Raw genomic sequence first — 15,957 nt, 5'->3', positions numbered from 1 at the left:
CGAGCTCCACACATTCCATCAGAAATGATTGGGATGTGTCATGGAACCACTCTAATTCACCCAGGGCGCGCACTGCTGCCACCAGCGTCACGTCCTGGGGAATACACGTGTACAAAGATTCAATGTCGATAGTGACCAGGAACTCATTCACTGGATCAAAGGAGATATTCTCCAGAATATTAAGGACTTCAGTGGTGTCCTTTATGAAGGACTTTTGGTTGACCACCGATTCACGGAGAAAAAAATCTGCATATTGTGAAAGGGGTTCGAGGATCGACTGGATCCCCGAAACTATAGGCCTGCTGGGGGGGTGGGCGGCAGGCTTGTAAATTTTCGGCAGTATGTAGAAGTCGGGGTCCTGGGGGTGTCATTCACCAGGAACTCCGCTTCCTTGACTGAGATCCATTTATTTGCCCTGGCCCTGCTGACCATTTCACGAATGATTCTAAGAAGATCCTCAGCTGTATCTCGACTGAGAGGTCGATAGTTGGTGCGTACACTAAGTAGGTGCTGCACCTCCGAGTCGTAATCGTGCGTGTTTAACACAACCACCACCCCACCTTTATCTGCTGACTTAATGGTCAGCAGTGAGTTTTCCTCCAATCCCTTGATGGCATCCCAGTCATTTTGAGTCATATTAGAGTATTTACGGGTTTCTTGGGATTTCTTAAAGGATTCAATGTCCTGAAAAACCCTGTCCTCAAAAACTGCCACCTCTGGGCCAACCGATGAAGCAGGGGGGCAGAATACCGAAGGTATCTTTAGATTAGTGCCCAGGAACCGATCATTTTCTTGATCTTTGTTGGCAAAAAATGTTTTCAAATTTATTTTTCGGACTGTTTCATGGAATTCTATCCGACACTTAAAGGGATCATGTTTGGGGGTAGGGACAAAACCCAAACCTTTATTTAGGACTTTCTCCTCATTAATTGTTAATACATGGTTCGACAAATTAACCACAATGCTGTCCCTTAGTTCAACATTCGTCCCCGACTGCGGGTCACCCTTGGGGAGTGGGTTTGTGATAGGGGTGGTTGGTTGCCTCTCCCTCTGCCTCTTTCTGGAGATCCCCCACCCCTGTTGTTGTTGGTTCTCTGGCCTCACCCTAAAAAAGAACAACGTAGAAGGGCGCCTAGATCTTCATTTTGGCGATCCTGCTGATTGAACCTGACCCTGTTACTTTGCTGGGGTTCTTCCTCTTCCTCACTAGAGGTATTCCCAAAGGTCCAATTGTTGGGAGTGTGTCTAGTTTGTTGTCTTCCACCCCTCCCTCTTTGACGTGATCCTAGGCTATGTTGGTCAGGACCTGTTTGATAATATTCTTCTTTAACATAAGGGAAAGCCCACTCTTTTTTTTTTAAAAACATATTTTATTGATTTTTAAGCATCATACAAATCAAAATTAGCATACACTTCACTTAGAGCCAACAAATATATCTTCAAGTTAATCCCCAACCAAACCCCTCAGGACCCTCCCCCATACGGCAATTGGTGTGGATACATTCCAAAATATACATATCACGACATAGCCCAGGTATAATGGGAATACTCATAACACAGTACGCTTGTTAATTGTCACATGTATGCTCCTCACATTTTAATCTCCCCCCTCCCTCTGTGAATTCACTAGAACCTGCACCACCGTGTCCCAGTCCTTAGCCATTTCTAGAGTTTTTTCATTGGTCGTTCGTTTGGCCTGTTGAAACCTGACGGAGCTCTCACTACTAGCCCATTTATGTAACTCTGCTCGCCACCTCCTACTCGATGGCCCTTCTTTCGATTTCCAGTGCCAAGTAATTTCCCGCTTTGCCAAAAGTAGACCTAAATCAATGAGCTTACTGGTTACCTTAGTTTTGGTCGTGTGCGTGAACCAGTTTAGCAGGCACACTGCAATGTCAAAGTTTAAATGTCTATCTGTGACCTCATTTAGGAGCTCCCCTACTTCCACCCAATATCTTTCCAAAGCTGGGCAGTTCCAGAGCTTGTGCTCCAATTCCGCGCCTTGTTCTGAGCACCTAGGACACGCTGCGCTATGGACCTGAAAGTATTTCTGGATCTTCCCTGGGGTTAGGTAAGCACGGTGCAAAATAAAAAATTGTACTTGCTGGAAACGCGCGTTTCTGCTCCTCTTCCATGTTCTCCCCAGAACGTGGCCCCACGCTGCGTCTGGTATTGGTCTGCCTATGATCGCCTTCCATTTCAGTTTTAGGTCATATAGTGGTCGGAGTCCCTTGCGCAACAACCGAGACTGAAGGCATGTGACTGCCTTAAAGGTTCCCGCAGCCATTACTACATACTGGCAAGCCATGCTGGTCACTGGTTCTACTTGTCCCCCCTTCCAATGTTTCCGAATTGCCGCTGTTATCGCTGCCTGAATCAGGAAGCTACCATCTGTGAGACCATATCTTTCCTGTAAGGCCTGGAATGTCAGCAGCACCTCATCTTCATATAAATTGCCTACCATTTGGAGTCCCAACTGTTCCCACTCCATGAGGGGGGACCAGTGTCCACCATGTGGCAGTGCCGTCAGCATCCCCAATGGGATTTCAGGTGCATACGGGTGAACCACCCCAGCTCTACACTGGCTCCTATTCCAACAGAGCCTAAAGGTTTTCTCTTCCATCGTCAAATCCTTTAAATTAAGTTTTTATTGCAATACTGTGTACGAAGGGATATGCCTCTGTATCCCTGCACCTCTTAACACTTCAGGACCCCGAAATTCCGCTGCAACGCTTTGCGTAAGCACCTGCAGCTGGGCAGCCAAGTAGTAAAGCTCGAAGTCGGGAACCGCCATCCCGCCCTCGGCCTTGGGCCTCATCAATGTTGTCAATGCTACCCTCCGTCAACCAGTACCCCACAGAAAGCCAATAATCATGGAGCGCAATTCTCTAAACTTGCTCGGAGGGACCCAAACTGGCAAAGTTCGGAAATAATAAAGTAATCGAGGTAAGCCACCATTTTAAGAAGAGCCACTCTCCCCACAACCGAAAGAGGGAGTGTGGACCAGAACGCCATGCTTCCCTTCAAGGCACTGATACAGCGCCCCACATTCCCCTCTAGCATGTCTGTGGCGGCATGATAGATTCGGACCCCAAGTATGTCAGAAAGGTTGGTTCCCACGTCATCATCCCAAGCAACTGCGGCGGTTGTGCACACGGTTTCAACGGGAAGAGACATGTCTTACGCCAGTTCACTTTCAAGCCCGAAAGTTCACCAAACTGCGAGAGCAGGGATACCGCACTCTGCAACAAATCTTCAGTGTTGTCCAAAAACAGAAGCAGATCATCTGCATACAGTGATATGTAATGGGGTACGTCTTGCAACCATAGACCCTGATAAATTTGTCCTGACCTAGCTTGTACCGTGAGGGGCTCCATCGCCAGGGCGAACAGTAGTGGGGATAATGAGCACCCCTGTCTCGTCCCTCTTAGGACTGGGCACTGTGTGGAAATCATCGCCCCCAACCGCACTCTTGCCGTCGCCGAGGAGTATAGTACCCTCGTCCATGCCCCAAAGTGTTCCCCCAAACCAAACTTCTCCAGCACTCTGTAGAGGAACGCCCACTCCAGACTGTCGAAAGCCTTCTCTATATCAACTGACAAGGCTATTGGTAACCGTGCGTCATGGTGGTCCCCTCCCATAATCCGCACCAATCTCCGGATGTTCGAAGACGTGTTTCACATTGGGATAAACCCCGCATGGTCAACATGCACCAGCGTGGTCATATATGGCAGTAATCGGGTCGCCAGGATCCGACTCAGTATCTTATAGTCCACCATCAGCATAGACAGCGGCCTATAGGAAGTCACATCCGCGTCTCCCCTACCTGGTTTTAAAAGGGGAATAATTAATGCTTCGCGCATTGACGTAGGCAACTGGCCCAATACCTTGGCTTCCGCGTATACCTCCAGCAGGCGGGGTGCCAAGACATCCACATATTGTGCGTAAAATTCTATTGGCAGCCCGTCTGCCCCCGGCACCTTATTCCTGGCCATGCTCTTGATCGCACACCGGATCTCTGACAGTGTTATATCTCCTCCCAAGATCTCGGCCTGCCATTCATCCAGTCGCGGAAGGGGATCCCCGCCAAATATTCCTCTATGTCCGTTCCTGCTCCTTCCAACCTACACTGGTACAGTGACTCGTAATACGTTAGGAACCGCGACACCACCTCCCCCTGTGAATAAACCATGTCCCCTGCGGCTGTTTCTATTTTCATGATCGGGTTTCCCCTCTGGACCGGGTTTGCTATTCGTGCGAGCAGCGTGCCCACTTTATCCCGTTCTGCATGAGCCTTTACCATATAATTCTTGTAATCAAAACAGCGCAAGCGCTCCACTTCAACCGCCACTGCTTCCTTTGCTTCAATGAGCTTCGCCTGTAATGTCGGCTGCTCAGGCCTTTGCTTCTCCACCTCCCTCAGGTGATCTTCCGCCTTGGTTACATCATTCAAGATCCCTTTCCTTACCCCTGAATATTTGCTAATACAGAGCCCTCGTATCACCACCTTGAAGGCGTCCCATTCTCCAGCCCTAGTAGAAGCTGTTCCCTGATTGTCCTCAAAGTAATGCTCGATACCCTCCTTGAGCTCTGTCTGGAAGACCTGATCCTCCAGTGTTTCTGGTCGAAGTCGCCAAGTGGGTATGGAGGACCTCTCCCGTAGCCAGTTAAAGGACAGCAACAGTGGGTTGTGGTCGGAAATGGTCCTAGCCAAATACTCGGAATGCGCCGCCATGTGGGCTATCGACAGAGAACATAGAATAGCATCAATCCTGACGTGCAACTCATGTAAAGCTGAAAAAAATGAGTAATCCCTATCCTGAGGGTGGTGTGCACGCCATGCATCCAATAAACCCCATCTTTCCTGCCATTCTAAACGTTTCCCAGCCAATCGGCGAACTGGAGAGTCAACCAACGGGGATGTGATCTGTCAAGAACTATGTAATTGAGTTGAAGTCCCCTCCCACTATCGCCGGGCCGGCTAAGTAATGTGCTAATGTTCCCGATATACGATCAAGGAAACGTGTCCGATCCACGTTGGGAGCATAGATACTGCTAAGGACAACATCTCTACCATATAGCCTCCCTTCCACTGCTACATACCTGCCCTCCGGGTCTAGAATATGGTTCGTGGCGTGGAAAGGAACACCCGCCCTCACCCAGATCAGTGTCCCTCTGGCAAACGCCGAGTACGACGTGCTAAAAATCTGACCCCTCCACCTACGTTGCAATGCCAGCCCTTCTGCTCTAGTGAGATGGGTCTCCTGAAGCAGGGCTATTTGGACTCCTCTCCGCACTAGGTATGAGTGTACTTTGTGCCGTTTCGCCATAAGGGAAAGCCCACTCATGCATATATCTTTATAGATTGCAAGTCAGCCCTTTGATCTTTTGATTCACCATATAATTCTTGTAATCAGTGAGATCGTCCTGGATCCTTTGCAAATGCTCCTTTGTATCAACCAAAGTGGTGTCTAATGCTATGCTTACTTCCAGATCGAGAATCTCCTTTAGGAGTTCTTCACTCAGCCGTTTAGCAGTACTGATTATTAGTATTAGCCAGTCCCTGGTACATTTATTAGCAATAAAGCTCCAATCGAGCCGAAATTTACTATCTTCTAGGAAAATGTGTGGCTCAATCCTCACGAGCAAACTGGCCGGAGCAGCTCCTGCCGTATAATACTCAGTCATCAACGCGCCAAGTAGCGCTATTCTTACTTGTTTCTTTTTAAGTGTGCTTAATTTGTCCCATTCCTCCTGTGCAGAAGTGGTACCCAACAAAGGGGCTCCCGGGAACAAAGACGGACCAGATAGAATTGCTGCTATCTGTTCGTCCGTAAACGCTAGACAGTTTTTATCAATCTATTAATTCTTATTGAAACAAGAGGGCACTTATCAATGGAAACTAATAGTTCAATGAACCTGGTTGTGACAATTTACCACCTAGTCTTCTCCAAGGATATAGTACATGAATAAGTCAGAAAACAGAGAGAAATGTTCAGTAAGTGTACACACAGCTATGTTAAAAAGGGAACTTATATTCCTTGAGTAAAAAGGCTCTCACGGCCGAGCCGCCGTACAACACATATAATTCAACAAGGAGCCGAGAGGCAAATAGGGGTAACAACAGGGTAGCCCTTCACTCAACCAGAAACAATAACACAAACCCTGTACCCCGGACGCCGGATAACACTGTGTTACTTAGCGCTTATTATTATTTGCCTGGAAAAACAAAACTATCAGATTCCAGTCTCGCACCCCCTCTTATATAGCTGGGTATACTAAATGTGTCTCATCCGACAACAAATCTTGGTATAAATGAAGGAAAATCCCAACGGATTTCAACAAGACAGTCACACAGAGGGATATACGATGTCTGCTCCACTGAGGCAGTACATCCACCCACACATACTATCTGTGAAAAAATGTGTGATGAAGAAGAATGACACCTCACGTGCTCACCACCCACGGGGCAAACGGCAGATGTTACCAACTTAAACCCCTTTCTCATCATTGGTAGTCATTCAAATTCAGAAAAGCAAGAGGAAAACGTGTCCAAATGAAACAACTTAGCATGTGAAAAATAAATATAGTGAAAGCAAGGAGCACTCGCAGTCGGTCCTTTAAGTGAAACAACAAGTGATTAAAATCACCAGGCATACCTGTAACACAATTTTATTTTTAAATTAGGTGTGTTCTGATGAAATAAAAAGGTTGGTAGCTTAATTTTGCATACAAATACCTGCAGCCAACATGTTTCACTGCCTTCACAACTTCTAGCAGATTCGTCAGGGCTCACCACTTCGTCACTGCACCAATGTTGGACACCATAACTCTGGGACTATCAAGTTGAAAACACACCACAGTTAAAAACACCCAGGAACATCTCCCCGGACCTATTCCATTTGTACATATTTTTGATCAAAAAAAGAAGTGATTACCCTCATCCAGCCACGTCATCTCATACCGGCTGATGGGGCAAAAAAAGCTCTGAATGCAAGCCTGTTTCAATAGTTGAAGCGCACCTCCTGGCGATTGTTGCATCAATCTGCAATATATGAGTGAGTGTATAAACGTTTTATAGTGCTTGTTTATAACCTATACTATTGCCTTAGTCAAAGAGTCATTGCTAGTACAGTGTAGATGTACTATACACTTGCCGTTAGATGTTTCTCGACATTCAAGCTGGTCTATTTGCCTTCTAAATCCAAAACGGACTGGCATGATTACTATTAAAAACCGCTGCTATTGCCTTCTACAACAGACGTAACTGCAAGTCCGCAGCTAACTCTCTACGCTCTGTAACATTATTATCGTAGAGCGTCATGTTCACATTCCAGCACCTTGTGAAACTCTTGTTTATCACAGCGAAGCGTTCATCTCAGACAACAATACAAACGCCTGCCCACTGTCTAATCGCAGCATGTAACACCCTTGTGTGTTAACCACCCACTCCTCACCATGCAGGGGTTCGGAAGGCTCAATAACTCGTCCCAGGAACGACGCGACTGCCGGGGTGCCTCTTACTTAAAGCGGCTGCCCGGTTGATTCCGTAACCGCTACCGTCACGTGGCTAGGATAAATCACGTGACGGTATTCCCAGCTACAGGCGCCATATTGGAATGTCCAAAATGAACGAGGAAATACTGAGATGTAAACTAACAAATAATAAATGATACACAACAAAGTGCACATGTTGTGTGCAATGCCTCATTAGACAAAAAACGTGTAGAGAAACCCTTTACAGTGCCGTATACGTCAAAAGGGGAAGTCTATGTTCCTTACTTCTAGCACCATCTAGCACCATAACACAATGCTAATGATGTGCTAATATGTTGGTCTAATCACAGAATATGTAGTCTCTCCAGTGTGGAAAACAATTTTTTCTTTAAAAATATCTATGTCCCATGTCTGGAGAGAGAGACCACAATCAACACCCTACAGGCAGTATGCAGAATGTTTCCGGGATAAAAACTTTTTCTTAAAAAGTTATTTTTCAACCGTAGCTAAACATATGCTGGTGTATGTCTGTAGCCGCAGCAAGAATCAGCTAAATGTACCCTAATCAGGTTGCAGCACCGCCACAACCTAAAACAAAGGTCCCTTAACGTATCTGGAAATGTGCCCAGTATAGTGCATTACCAGGTCACACTACATACCCGTAGCATGGCTTATCTATTCGCAATTGCTTAAAGCCACCCACAATGCCCAAAGAGCCAAATATCTGATCGACATCTCAGTCACAGAATAATTGGAGTCACGGATTAATTGGAGGACACAAAAAAAATGTGCCAACAAAGATCAAGAAAATGATCGGTTCCTGGGCACTAATTTAAAGAGACCTTCGGTATTCTGCCCCCCTGCTTCATCGGTTGGCCCAGAGGTGGCAGTTTTTGAGGACAGGGTTTTGCAGGACATTAAATCCTTTGAGAAATCCCAAGAAACCCGTAAATACTCTAATATGACTCAAAATGACTGGGATGCCATCAGGGGATTGGAAGAAAACTCGCTGCTGACCATTAAGTCAGCAGATAAAGGTGGGGCGGTGGTTGTGTTAAACACGCACTATTACGACTCGGAGTTGCAGCACCTACTTAGTGTACGCACCAACTATCGACCTCTCAGTCGAGATCCAGCTGAGGATCTTCTTAGAATCATTTGTGAAATGGTCAGCAGGGCCAGGGCAAATAAATGGATCTCAGTCAAGGAGGCAGAGTTCCTGGTGAATGACACCCCCAGGACCCCCGCCTTCTACATACTGCCGAAAATTCACAAGCCTGCCCACGCACCTCCCAGCAGGCCTATAGTTTCGGGATCCAGTCGATCCTCGAACCCCTTTCACAATATGCAGATTTTTTTCTCCGTGAATCGGTGGCCAACCAAAAGTCCTTCATAAAGGACACCACTGAAGTCCTTAATATTCTGGAGAATATCTCCTTTGATCCAGTGAATGAGTTCCTGGTCACTATCGACATTGAATCTTTGTACACGTGTATTCCCCAGGGCGCGACACTGGTGGCAGCAGCGCACGCCCTGGGTGAATTAGAGTGGTTCTATGACAGATCCCAATCATTTGTGAAGGAATGTGTGGAGCTCGCTCTCACTAGAAATTACTTTAGTTACAAGGATCAGCTATACCTGCAGACCTCTCGTACTTCAATGGGGGCCATTATGGCCCCCAGTTTGGCCTGCATATATGTAGGCCAATTTGAGGAGCACGTCGTCTATCCTTCCACCAACCCCTTCTAGAGGAATTTACGCCTCTGGAAGAGATATCGACGACATGCTCTGCATTTGGTCAGGCACTGAGGATACTCTTACTGAGTTCCTCGGCTGGCTCAACTTACAGGACCAGAGCCTGAATTTCACCTGGACATACAGTCATAACTCTGCGACTTATCTAGACCTTGTCATTGAGGCTAGGGATGATGGTCTCAGCACACGGATCCACCAAAAATTCACTGAAAGGAATTTCTTGCTGTTGTACAATTCATACCAATCCCCGTGCCCTCCGGGATAACCTCCCAGTGGGTTAGTTCCTCAGGTATAGAAGGAACTGTTCCTCTACTGATGTTTTTATGGAACAGTCACAAGAACTTACTGAGAAACTGGAACACCGTAATTACCCACGGAAGGTGGTAAAGAACGCTAGAAAAAGAGCGCTCAACACTCCACGGAGTGCTCTATTGGAACAAAACATTAAAGAAAAACAGGATTGTTTACCGGTGGTGATGACCTTTGACCCTATGGCCACCAAAATTAGGCAATCTATACGGAAACATTGGTCTCTTCTATCCAACAAGGACTTCTTGATGCCACCGCCTAGATTTGCCTTCAAAAGATCGGGTAACCTTAAGGAGAGGCTTGTTCATACCCGTGAACAGGTGGGGTCTAAAAAAGAAACTACGACTGTCCCTAATGGGCACTATCCCTGTGGAACGTGCTCTGTGTGCCCACTCACTAAGAAATGTAATAGTGTGTCTTTGGCATCAGGCAAGGAGTGGTTTCTTAACCACTTCAGCAATTGTAACACCACAAATGTGGTATATTGATTATTGTGTAGCTGCAGCCTCCAATACATTGGTTTAACATCACGTAAAATTAAGGTCCGAATACAAGAACACCTCAGTACCATCAGGCCAGGCCAATTGACAACCAAATTGGTGCAGCATTGCTTCCAAGAAAAACACAGCTTCACGTGGACTGTACTTGAGAGGGTTAAGGGCAACCCGAACAACATAGAGGGTGTGCTTTTATCTAAAGAAGCCAGGTGGATTTTCAGAGAGAAGAGCGATACACAGGGACTCAATGAGATTATAGAATGGAACAGAGTAAAATAGGGTTTTTTCCCCCCCAATTAGTCCTTACTATGATAAGTGACGTTATGCGGTGCTCCTTTGTGTCCTTCAAATAATCCGTGACTGTGATGTCGATCGGATATTTGGTGCTTTGGGCATTGTGGGTGGCTTTAAGCAATTGCGAATAGATAGGCCATGCTACAGGTATGTAGTGTGACCTGGTAATGCACTATACTGGGCACATTTCCAGATACGTTAAGGGACCTTTGTTTTAGGTTGTGGTGGTGCTGCAACCTGATTAGGGTACATTTAGCTGATTCTTGCTGCGGCTACAGACATACACCAGCATATGTGTAGCTATGGTTGAAAAAGAATAAAAAAAAAAAAAAATTACCCCCGGAAACATTTTGCATACTGCCTGTAGGGTGTTGACTGTGGTCTCTCTCTCCAGACATGGGACATAGATATTTTTAAAGAAAAAAATGTTTTCCACACTGGAGAGACTACATATTCCGTCATTAGACCACCATATTAGCACATCATTAGCATTGTGTTATGGTGCTACATGGTGCTAGAAGTAAGTAACATGGACTTCCCCTTTTGACGTATACGGCACTGTAAAGGGTTTCTCTACACGTTTTTTTGTCTAATGTGGCATTACACACAACATGTGCACTTTGTTGTGTATCATTTATTATTTGTTAGGTTACATCTCAGTATTTCCTCGTTCATTCTGGACATTCCAATATGACGCCCGTAGCTGGGAATACCGTCACGTGATCTATCCTAGCACGTGACAGTAGCAGTTACGGAATCAACCGGGCAGCCGCTTTAAGTAAGAGGCACCCGGGCAGTCGCGTCGTTCCTGGGACGAGTTATTGAGCCTTCCGAACCCCTGTATGGTGAGGAGTGGGGGGAGCGGGGTGAACACACGAGGGTGTTACACGCTGCGATTAGACATTGGGCAGGCGTTTGTATTGTTGTCTGAGATGAACGCTTCGCTGTGATAAACGAGAGTTTCACAAGGTGCGGGAATATGAACATGACGCTCTACGATAATAATGTTACAAAGCGTAGAGAGATAGCTGCGGACTTACTGTTACGTCTGTTGTAGAAGGCAATAGCGGCAGTTTTTAATAGTAATCATGCCAGTCCGTTTTGGATTTAGAAGGCAAATAGACCAGCTTGAATGTCGAGAAACATCTAACGGCAGGTGTATAGTACATCTACACTGTACTAGCAATGACTCTTTGGCTAAGGCAATAGTAAAGGTTATAAACAAGCACTATAAAAAGTTTATACACTCACTCATATATTGCAGATTGATGTAACAATCGCCAGGAGGTGCGCTTCAACTATTGAAACAGGCTTGCATTCAGAGCCTTTTTTGCCCCACCAGCCGGTATGAGATGATGTGGCTGGATGAGGGTAATCACTTCTTTTTTTGATAAAAAATATGTACAAATGGAATAGGTCCGGGGAGATGTTCTTGGGTGTTTTTAACTGTGGTGTGTTTTCAACTTGACAGTCCCAGAGTTATGGTGTCCAACATTGGTGCAGTGACTAAGTGGTGAGCCCTGACGAATCTGCCAGAAGTTGTGAAGGCAATGAAACATGTTGGCTGCAGGTATTGGTATGCAAAATTAAGCTACCAACCTTTTTATTTCATCAGAACACACCTAATTTAAGAATAAAATTGTGTTACAGCTGTGTCTGGTGATTTTAATCACTTGTTGTGTCACTTAAAGGAGCGAATGTGAATGCTCCTTGCTTGCTTACTATATTTATTTTTCACATGCTAAGTTGTTTCATTTGGACACGTTTTCCTCTTGCTTTTCTGAATTTGAATGACTACCAATGATGAGAAAGGGGTTTAAGTTGGTAACATCTGCCATTTGCCCAGTGGGTGGTGCGCCCGTGAGGTGTCATTCTTCTTCATCACACATTTTTTCACAGATAGTAAGTGTGGGTGGATGTACTGCCTCAGTGGAGCAGACATCGTATATCCCTCTGTGTGACTGTCTTGTTGAAATCCGTCGGGATTTTCCTTTATTTATACAAAGATTTGTTGTTGGATGAGACGCATTTAGCATACCCAGCTATATAAGAGGGGGTGCGAGACTGGAATCTGATAGTTTTGTTTTTCCAGGCGAATAATAATAAGTGCTAAGTAACACAGTGTTAGCCGACGTCCGGGGTACAGGGTTTGTGTTATTGTTACTGGTTGAGTGGAGGGCTACCCTGTTGTTACCCCTATTTCCCTCTCTGCTCCTTGTTGAATTATATGTGTTGTACGGCGGCTCAGCCGTGAGAGCCTTTTTACTCAAGGAATATAAGTTCCCTTTTTAACATAGCTGTGTGTACACTTACTGAACATTTCTCTCTGTTTTCTGACTTATTCATGTACTATATCCTTGGAGAAGACTAGGTGGTAAATTGTCACAACCAGGTTCATTGAACTATTAGTTGCCATTGATAAGTGCCCTCTTGTTTCAATAAGAATTAATAGATGGATAAAAACAGTCTAGCGTTTACGGACGAACAGATAGCAGCAATTCTATCTGGTCCGTCTTTGTTCCCGGGAGCCCCTTTGTTGGGTACCACTTCTGCACAGGAGGAATGGGACAAATTAAGCACACTTAAAAAGAAACAAGTAAGAATAGCGCTACATGGCGCGTTGATGACTGAGTATCATACGGCAGGAGCCGCTCCGGCCAGTTTGCTCGTGAGGATTGAGCAACGCATTTTCCTAGAAAATCTAGAAGATAGTAAATTTCGGCTCGATTGGAGCTTTATTGCTAATAAATGTACCAGGGACTGGCTAATACTAATAATCAGTACTGCTAAACGGCTGAGTGAAGAACTCCTAAAGGAGATTCTCGATCTGGAAGAAAGCATAGCAGGAGACACCACTTTGGTTGATACAAAGGAGCATTTGCAGAGGATCCAGGACGATCTCACTGATTACAAGAATTATATGGTGAATCAAAAGATCAAAGGGCTGACTCGCAAGCTAGAAAGATATACGCATGAGTGGGCTTTCCCTTATGTTAAAGAAGAATATTATCAAACAGGTCCTGACCAACATAGCCTAGGATCAGGTCAAAGAGGGAGGGGCAGAAGACATCAAACTAGACGCATTCCCAACAATTGGACCTTTGAGAATACCTCGAGTGAGGAAGAGGAAGAACCCCAGCAAAGTAACAGGGTCTGGTTCAATCAGCAGGATCGGCAAAACGAAGATCTAGGCGCCCTTCTACGTTCTTTTTAGGGCGAGATCAGAGGACCAACAACAACAGGGGTGGGGGAGCTCCAGGAAGAGGCAGAGGGAGAGGCAACCAACCACTCTTATGGCAAACCCACTCCCCCAGGGTGACACGCAGTCGGGGACGAATGTTGAACTAAGGGACAGCATATTGGTTAATTCGTCGAACCATGTATTAACAACTAATGAGCAGAAAGTCCTAAATAAAGGTTTGGGTTTTGTCCCTACCCCCAAACATGATCCCTTTAAGTGTCGGATAGAATTCCACGAAACAGTCCGAAAAATAAAATTGAAAAAAAAATTTGCCTACAAAGATCAAGAAAATGATCGGTTCCTGGGCACTAATCTAAAGAGACCTTCGGTATTCTGCCCCCCTGCTTCATCGGTTGGCCCAGAGGTGACAGTTTTTGAGGACAGGGTTTTGCTGGACATTGAATCCTTTGAGAAATCCCAAGAAACCCGTAAATACTCTGATATGACTCAAAATGACTGGGATGCCATCAAGGGATTGGAAGAAAACTCGCTGCTGACCATTAAGTCAGCAGATAAAGGTGGGGCGGTGGTTGTGTTAAACACGCACGATTACGACTCGGAGGTGCTGCGCCTACTTAGTGTACGCACCAACTATCGACCTCTCAGTCGAGATCCAGCTGAGGATCTTCTTAGAATAATTCGTGAAATGGTCAGCAGGGCCAGGGCAAATAAATGGATCTCAGTCAAGGAGGTGGAGTTCCTGGTGAATGACACCCCCGGGACCCCGCCTTCTACATATTGCCGAAAATTCACAAGCCTGCCCGCCCATCTCCCGGCAGGCCTATAGTTTCGGGGATCCAGTCGATCCTCGAACCCCTTTCACAATATGCGGATTTTTTTCTCCGGAATCGGTGGTCAACCAAAAGTCCTTCATAAAGGACACCACTGAAGTCCTTAATATTCTGGAGAATATCTCCTTTGATCCAGTGAATGAGTTCCTGGTCACTATCGACATTGAATCTTTGTACACGTGTATTCCCCAGGACGCGACGCCGGTGGCAGCAGCGCGCACCTTGGGTGAATTAGAGTGGTTCTATGACACATCCCAATCATTTGTGATGGAATGTGTGGAGCTCGCTCTCACCAGAAATTACTTTAGTTACAAGGATCAGCTATACCTGCAGACCTCTGGTACTTCAATGGGGGCCACTATGGCCCCCAGTTTGGCCTGCATATATGTAGGCCAATTTGAGGAGCAAGTCGTCTATCCTTCCACCAACCCCTTCCAGAGGAATTTATGCCTCTGGAAGAGATATATCGATGACGTGCTCTGCATTTGGTCAGGCACTGAGGATACTCTTACTGAGTTCCTTGGCTGGCTCAACTTACTGGACCAGTGCCTGAATTTCACCTGGACATACAGTCATAACTCTGCGACTTATCTAGACCTTGTCATTGAGGCTAGGGATGATGGTCTCAGCACACGGGTCCACCAAAAACTCACTGACAGGAATTCCTTGCTGTTGTACAATTCATACCATCCCTGTGCCCTCCAGGATAACCTCCCAGTGGGTCAGTTACTCAGGTATAGAAGGAACTGTTCCTCTACTGATGTTTTTATGGAACAGTCATAAGAACTTACTGAGAAACTGGAACACCGTAACTACCCACGGAAGGTGGTAAAGAACGCTAGAAAAAGAGCACTCAACACTCCACGGAGTGCTATTTTGGAACAAAACATTAAAGAAAAACAGGATTGTTTACCTGTGGTGATGACCTTTGACCCTATGGCCACCAAAATTAGGCAATCTATACGGAAACATTGGTCTCTTCTATCCAACAAGGACTTCTTGATGCCAACACCTATATTTGCCTTCAAAAGATCGGGTAACCTTAAGGACAGGCTTGTTCATACCCGTGAACAGGTGGGGTCTAAAAAAGAAACTACGACTGTCCCTAACGGCCACTATCCCTGTGGAACGTGCTCTGTGTGCCCACTCATTAAGAAATGTAATAGTGTGTCTTTGGCATCAGGCAAGGAGTGGTTTCTTAACCACTTCAGCAATTGTAACACCACAAATGTGGTATATCGATTATTGTGTAGCTGCAGCCTCCAATACATTGGTTTAACATCACGTAAAATTAAGGTCCGAATACAAGAACACCTCAGTACCATCAGGGCAGGCCAATTGACAACCAAATTGGTGCAGCATTGCCTCCAAGAAAAACTCAGCTTCACGTGGACTGTACTTGAGAGGGTTAAGGGCAACCCGAACAACATAGAGGGTGTGCTTTTATCTAAAGAAGCCAGGTGGATTTTCAGAGAGAAGAGCGATACACAGGGACTCAATGAGATTATAGAATGGAACAGAGTAAAATAGGGTTTTTTTCCCCCCCTATTTGTCCTTACTATGATAAGTGATG

Source organism: Lissotriton helveticus, chromosome 3_1, assembly GCF_964261635.1.
Source record: "Lissotriton helveticus chromosome 3_1, aLisHel1.1, whole genome shotgun sequence".
In the NCBI taxonomy this organism is placed as follows: domain Eukaryota; kingdom Metazoa; phylum Chordata; class Amphibia; order Caudata; family Salamandridae; genus Lissotriton; species Lissotriton helveticus.
This window is presented reverse-complemented; position numbering follows the sequence as displayed.